The sequence below is a fragment of the Suricata suricatta genome, chromosome 8, assembly GCF_006229205.1.
Source record: "Suricata suricatta isolate VVHF042 chromosome 8, meerkat_22Aug2017_6uvM2_HiC, whole genome shotgun sequence".
NCBI lineage: Eukaryota > Metazoa > Chordata > Mammalia > Carnivora > Herpestidae > Suricata > Suricata suricatta.
This window is the reverse complement of record NC_043707.1, coordinates 65,586,298-65,594,143: the sequence shown is the minus strand read 5'-3', so window position 1 is coordinate 65,594,143 and position 7,846 is coordinate 65,586,298. Positions and strand designations below refer to the sequence as shown.

General features: G+C 39.5%; 1 long non-coding RNA gene across 1 annotated transcript in view; it reads left to right on the top strand.

Moving 5' to 3' along the window:
- The window catches only part of LOC115300009, a 22,393-nt gene extending 14,825 nt beyond the window's left edge, over positions 1-7,568 (top strand). Inside the window, exon 3 of the long non-coding RNA XR_003912459.1 lies at positions 7,181-7,568. This is a non-coding gene — a long non-coding RNA (uncharacterized LOC115300009). The remainder of the gene's footprint in view (positions 1-7,180) is intronic.
- The last annotated feature ends 278 nt before the right edge of the window (positions 7,569-7,846 follow it).

The following is a 7,846-nucleotide window of genomic DNA, read 5'->3' as shown; positions in this document are numbered from 1 at the left end:
CCAATGCTGGGGGCAAGATGCGCGTGGAAAAGAGGTGCGTGCTCCTACTCCCAAAACGGAGGTTGAAGTGAGCTCCCCTGACGCTGTCGCTGCTGGGGCCGCTGACTCCCTGCCAAGATGGTGCAGTTCTGGAAGCTGTTCCTTCCCTTGTGACACCTGGGTTTGGGATTTAGGCTACCCAGCAGTTATCTATGGAGTGAGCTTCTCTCTCCAAGCACGGTTAAGCGTTCTTTACCTTTTCCCCAGAGACAGTACTATGAATGTGTTTAGTATTTCTGTCTCTTCCTTTTGTTTCTTGGGCTCCGCGCGCTTGCCCCGCGTTGGGCTGGGGCTGCCACCTCCCCTGCCCGTCTCGGGCTGGCCCGTTTTCCAATCTCCCCAGTTCGCACTCACTCACTCAGGTATCCTTCAGGTTCTCTTCCTTCTGGAGTCTGTATTTTCTCCTTCCACTTGAAGATGAGGGTAATGTCCTTCTCAGTTCGATTGATGGGGCAGAGGAAGTTTACAGAGTTCCCTTCCTCTCCGCCATCTTGGCTCCTCCCTAACTCTCTTTGAATTGTTTAATACAGAGTTTTTGGTAACTTCTGATAAATTAGGAGACATAAGGCTGTTCCTCTATGCTGTGAATTAAACAGGGATACCATAGGGTCACCCAGTTCTGCCTGTGAGTGGGTAAGGCAGTTTGTCCAGTTTTGCTGCTAAACTACATCTCCAATCTGCCTTTGTCAGTAATTGAGGTGATTTTTTTTTTATGCATGCAAAAGCAAGGGCATTTATTATTACGGGCTTAAGCTCTGGCTCACAGACTTCACCAGCACAGTGGATCCATGCTGAGAGCTGAGGTGATATTTTGATCTCCGACTTCTTGTGTCTTTCTCTAACTTAGCTCCAGCCTCTAGAAAACGTTACTGATTATGCAACTGAAACCCCAACAGAAAGTATCAAAGCTGGGGTTTTGGGAAGCAAATGGATAGTGCTTCCTTACTCTAACAGCTGTCCAGAGAGGCAGGCACTTCCCTGGGCCTATGCAATTATAGAAATATTTGATGTCATGGTGGACACAAGGGCCAAAGAAGCTCTTTGGCTTCTTGACTGAAAGTTCTGAGTGATAGTGAGGTCTGGGCAAGATGCAGGCAGGTGCCGTGCAGGTGCTGTGCAGGCGCCTCATCTTCTCAGGCCCCTGCAGTTCTCCTTTCTAGGAGGCTGAAATGAAAAGAGCCAAGGCCAGTCTCCTGCAGCAAACCAGATTCTTTGAACTCATAGTTCATTTGGATCACATAATGGAGAGAACTTTGTGAGAATCAGAGTGAAGGTATTTTTTCTAATTCTCTTTGAAAGATCAAATATTTTTCTTTATATGCATTTTTATTGGTGGTTACAGAAAGATTCCCTCTATACATTCAATTCTACACAAATATTAATTGCCTATTGCATTTGAGGTGTTTACTAGGCGATGGAAAGAGAGAGAAATATGCAATTAAGCTTCTCACATTTCTTACAAGTATTTCTTTAATGACTAGTAGGAAATAAATAACTTCTTTTCTTTCAAAGCAATGTTGAAACACTTTTGCTCAAGGTAGTAATTTTTAGGAAAAAAGAAGTTCACATGTAAGTATGGGAACCAGAGCACTTGTTTTCACCACAAAATGCAAGTGACTTGTGTTTTTGTTCTAAATAAAAGAAACAGAATGCATTTGATGTTCACTCTCTTAATTTTCCCAGTACCAACAGTTTCCCCACATCTGGCATTTTGGTCGCCACACCTGGGGCATCATAAAACTGAAAACAGATGTCTGGGCTCCTAGAAAGCAGAAGTAAGTGTCAGATTCAGTCAGAGAAGCAGTGGGAAAATCATAGGGCAAAGACTTGTGTTTAACCACAAGGTGCCAAATTTGATCAAGGGATGCTGCAGACTAAGAGAAGCCACAGATGAATAGATGGGAAAGGAGGACAGGCAGAGGAGAAAGGAGATGGAGGTAAGAGATAAGAAAGCAGATCTAGATGAATCAGGTGTGCTTTTGCTGGATGGGGTGCTTTGGGGTTTGGGCTGCTCTGAGTGAGCCCATTGCCAGTACTGTTCCTCTCACCTCCCTGTACTGCCCAACGTTTGATACCTGTAATGTGCATGCATTCCTAAGCCAAATACTGTGGCAATTAAAGCCTGAGCTTTGGAGTCAGGAAGCCTGGTGTCAAGGCTCAGCTCCATTATTTACCACTGTGTGACCATTAATTAACTTAACAATGAACAACAGCTCTGACTTTTAGTTTCTTTATCTGTAAAATGGGGCTAATAAGAGATTCTTTCTCATAGAAAGGTGGGATGATGATTTTATGAGATAACATTTACAGAGTTAGCACAATGACACAGCATGAGTTCCAAAAAACTCATTATTAACCTAGGTTAATTAACTGAGCTCTGGAAAGATAGGTGTGTGGAAGTGTCTTTGTTTACTTCTCACCTTCACCAAAGCCATTCTCTTTTCATCTATTTTATATATTTGTCTTCTGTAAATATTTTATTTGAGTGGAGTTATGCTTTAAAAGACCCCTGGGGGGGGAGTTTAGCACACCTGGCTGGCTCCATCTTAGGCAACTGAGCCACGCAGGTCCCCCTCTGGCTAGCTCCATCAACTGAGCATGTGACGTGGAATCTCAGGGTGGTGAGATCGAGCCCCATGTTGGGCATGGAGCCTACTTTTAAAAACAGAATTAAAAAATAAAACTTAAAAAAATCTTGAAAATTATGACCTTAGGGGTGCCTGGCTGGCTCAGTCAGAAGAGCATGTGACTCTTGATCTCGGAGTTGTGAGTGTGACCCTCAAGCTAGTGAAGAGATTACTTAAATAAAACTTAAAAATAAGGGGCGCCTGGGTGGCTCAATTGAATAAGTGTCCAGCTTCAGCTCAGGTCATGATGTCACGGTTCATGGATTCAAGCCCCACATCAGGCTCTGTGCTGACAGTTGAGAGCCTGGAGCCTGCTTTGGATTCTGTGTCTCCTTCTCTCTCTGCTCCTCACCTGCTCAGACTCTATGTCTCTGTCTGTCGTTCTCTGTCTCTGTCTCTCTCTCAAAAATAAATAAACATTAAGCATTTAAAAATCTTAAAAGTAAAATAAAATAAAAATGATCTTAAATCATTGCTGTAAATCTTGAGGTAAGCAACTCAAAGAACTGGCCCAGATACTCTCCTAGAAAATTCCCTCCAGACTGGTAAAGAATACCCGTTGGGTACAATGTCCCATCATCTATGAAGACACTTATAATACCATCATGCTACCTACACTTCAACAATTTAAAGGGGACCGTGAGAAATTTTTGTCAACTGCCCTGCTCTAATCAAGAAACATTACAGCAATAGCATTTCCTTGATCTATCAGCCTGGTTCATATAAAAGGAAGTAACACTTTTCCCAGTGTAGCTTCCCAGTTCACAGATAGTCAATGCTGGCAATGATCATTGACAGATCCTTAGATTACTAACAGACTTATTTTCTTTAAATAAAGAATCTTTTAGATAAAGCTTGGATTAATGTCATCTATGATAAAGGTGTACCCTGGATACAGACTCCAATACCATGGGAATTTATGGAAATCAAATAAAGGAAATGAAAAGTTGGTACAGGAAAAGCTTTGATTTCCATAGTTTAATGCCCAGGAAGTTTAATCAAAAGGGAAGTTTAAAATTTTTCTTTCTGGAATTAGTTATATAGTTATATAGTTTCTTTATAAAACATAATAGCTAGGAGTGCCTGGGCACCTTAGTCAGTTAGGCATCTGACTTTAGCTCAGGTCATGGTCTCGTGGTTTGTGAGTTTGAGTCCAGCTTTGTGCTGACAGCATGGAGCCTGCTTTGGATTCTCTGTCTCCCTCTCTTTCTGCCCCTTCACCACTCATTCTCTCTCTCTCTCTCTCTCTCTCTCTCTCTCTCTCTCTCAAAAATAAACATTAAAAAATTTTAACTTAAAAATTATAACAGCTAAATGCATCATTATTTTATTTTAAAGTTTACTGGTTTAGTATGAGAGAGAGCAAGAGGAGGAAGGCAGGGCAAAGAGAGAAGAGAGAGAATCCCAAGCAGGCTCTGCACTGATAGTGCATGTGGGGCTCCATCTCGTAACAGTGAGATCATGTCCTGAGCCAAAATCAAGAGTCAGATGCTCAACTGACTGCATCATTATTTTAAAAGGTCAAGTTAGTGCATCTTTTCATGCACTGAGTATTCTTAATGTAGAAGAAGATCCCAGGTGGGCTCTCTATTCTATACTTGAACAATGCCATGAAAATTGGTCTGGGATTGTGTTTCCCCTGCCTTCACCTTCCTTTACCAAAAGGTAGTATATCAACCATCTGCACAGGGATAAAATTTACACTTGCATCATTCAGGGTTTTTTTAGAAGGATGTTGTTTTGATAGCAGGACTTGTGACACAGGAAGGCAACAAAAGTGAATTTATAACCTTAAAAGGGCAGGAAGCTAGAAAAACAATAAATTAATTAGATTTGTTTGACAAGATGAAACAAGTTTTTTTAAGAAGCAGTAATATGTTTTTGATGATATATAGAAGAGTCTGGAAATCTTACTCTAGAAACTAAGTAAACAAAATACTTACATTTGGTCAGAGTATATATTGATAATCAAACACCACATGCACTCTAAATACGTTCTGCAAATTAAATCTTCAAAGCACTGAGAGTTCTTCAGTTCTAAAATCTTCATTTGAAAGCCTTTTACTTGAACCCAGACCAAAGTACTCTCATTGCCTCTTTTCTGAACATTCAGAAAAATCATTTCACCAGTTCAGACTTTTCATAATGAGGGAGGTCATTTGCCTACCTTATAGTACCACGACTCAGTGCTTATTTTTAAAACTGGATTTGTAAAATTGTGTAGTATGAATAACAATAAGAAGTGAGCTGCTTTTTACAGACACCCTGTAGTTTTATAATTTTTAATCCAAACTTAAATTTGTATTTCCTTCCTTATGGCAAAAATCATGAGCCACCATATACATAGACCACGCAGTGCATCGGGTTGGCTCTCCCAGAGCCTTCGAGATGGATTCCAAGAGTCCCAGCCATTATCATCTTCCTCCTGACTTATTTTGAAATGGGTTTGGGGTTTTTTTTTTTTTTTGGTATATTTTGGCTGCAGTATTGGTGGTAGAATATACCATACTACGGATCATTTCTACTTCTGTATTTATTAGTAGACCTCAACCACAGGCTTCTTTTTCCCCTTCTATCTCTTTGCCTGTAGGATGTACTGTATATAGTTGTGTACTTTATATTAATATATTAGAAATCTACAGATATGTTTTGTACTTTTTATACTGTTGGATACTTATAATAAAAGTTTTACTAGGGTGTTGAATAAATTTAGTCTTACTAGAAAAGTTTTAAAAATCTCCAAAGGACTGAAATATAATGTTATTAAAATAAAATTGAATGTAATATCATCATTTAAAAATTTTGAATTACTGCTTCAGTCCCAGGGCTATATATGAAACTCCATAATCATTACATAGTAGGTTAAGAAGGGAAGGAAGTGTTAGGGTGCCTCGGTGTCTCAGTCACTTAAGCGTCTGAGTTCAGATTAGGTCATGATCTTGTGGTTCACAGGTTCAAGCCCCATGTCAGGCTCTGTGCGGACAGCTCAGAGCCTGGAGTTTGCTTCAGATTCTTTGTCTTCCTCTCTCTCTGCTCCTCCCCACTTAAACTCTGTCTCTCTCTCCTTCAAAAATAAATAAGCATTAAATAAACTTTTTAAAAAAGGGAAATGTCAGTAATAGGCATTTCTTACTAATAAAATAATGGATAGTAGAATTTACTGCATTCAGTGGCACCTCGGGGACCATCACCCAGGCTTAAACAACTTTTCTTCAAAACAGAATTCTTTCATTCAATTCTACATTCAATAAACATTTTGAGTTCCTATTGTTGTAATAGTTATAAAATAACTTAAAAGTGTTCTGTGCTTTAATTACATGAACGCTGATGAAAGTATTTTTCTGGGGGCGCCTGGGTGGCTCAGTAGGTTAAGCCTCCGGCTTCGGCTCAGGTCAGATCACACGTTCGTGGATTCGAGCCCCGCGTCAGGCTCTGTGCTAACAGCTAGCTCAGAGCCTGGAGCCTGCTTCCAGTTCTGTGTCTCCTTCTCTCTCTGCCCCTCCCCCTCTCATGCTCTGTCTCTCTCTGTATTAAAAATAAATAAAACATTAAAAAAAAAAAGAAAGTATTTTTCTGGTTAAATAGCATTATAAATAACTTACTTGAATATTTCTATTAGGCAATTTGTATAGATGACATTAATTATTAATGGCCTTATTAAAGTCATTAAATTAGCTATGCATAAAAAGCCATTTAAAATTTATAATTGAACATCTGCAATTTTAATTTACAAACTACCTTTTCATGTATTTATTCTGGAGAGGGTTGGCGGTTGATGAGATTTTTCTTGGACCTCTCCTGGTTTATCTTATGCACATCCAGACTAGATGCATGTCCCAATGAACCATAACCATTCCCCCACAGCGTCTAACCGCTTACCCCCTCCCTTGTTCCTCCAGTCAAACACAGCCCTCTTGGGGTTAAAACCTTTTGTACAGGGCAATCTGTGCCTGCTCAGACTCATGCTTAAATATCCAAGTAAGCATGGCATACACTTTTACCAAACTTTTCTTTAAACTGAATCTGGAAAAGCTGAGTAAAAGGACACAGTTAATTCACTCTTTTAGCTTTTTCAGGTCAAGACAGAATAAAGGAGAGATGAAACCATCCAATTAAATTCTGAGAGCCTGAAGATTAAAATACCGTTTGCTCAAAGTCACTCAGCTGGAAAAAAAAAAAAAAAAGACTAGAACTCAGGAGATTTTATGCCCTCAGATGCAATGCTTTTCCAAAGATGTATCTAAAATCATTTAGAAGTAGAATATTTCAATCAACGCCAGCTTCATGGGCATTCAACCTGTGCAGTCACTCAGGGCTCATGCTCAGAAGTGCCCCCAATTTGTTTTAATGCTCTGTTGTCTCCATTTGGAAATTTTTAATTATTTTATCTTTGAACTTGTATTTTGTAAGTAAAGACTGGTGGGATAATGTGGCATGGGCAGAGATAAGACTCTCCTCCGTTCTTTGCTGCTGAGTTTGCATATAACTTACTATATTTGACCCTATGCACACAGAATTACAGTGGAGATCCACAAAGCCTGGGAGGTCAGTAAGATGCAAAGCAAGTACAAGATAAGTACAAGATGTTGCATCCAACACGAAGTGGAGCCCTGAGCGGCCATCTTCTCCATTCAAACTAGAACTTACTCTGAAGGCTGAAAGCAAGCAATGGCATCCTCAGAAACACAAATGACTTAGGAACCCCATCTTATCCTTTCTTACTCATGTTACTTCCCTGTGTTAGTTAACCGTTTATGCTGAAAATGATGACATAGAAAGAAAGTGAAAGAGAGCAACCTATGGTTCTTTTCCTTTCAGTTCTTCCTCACTCATCAGTAAGCTGAAGACAGTGCTAATATAATGTGTGCATAACAAGAAAGGAAGTAAAAACAACCGGGTTTATTTTGTAGTGTTTTCATTGTCCTGGTAAGGACAAAATACATGCACATCTATGAACTATGATATATAAATCATGTAATTTTGTTAACTCTGCATGAATTAAATGCTCTTCTCTTACACTTGAAACTGGTATCCATAATATAGAAGGGAACATTAAAACTCATGCTAATGATTTTAAATTTTATGTTTTTAAAATTGAGCAACATTGCAGTGGACATCTCCTGCAGATAAGAAATGCTTAACTGAGAAATTCTCATGTTGGGATATCATCGATGAGACTT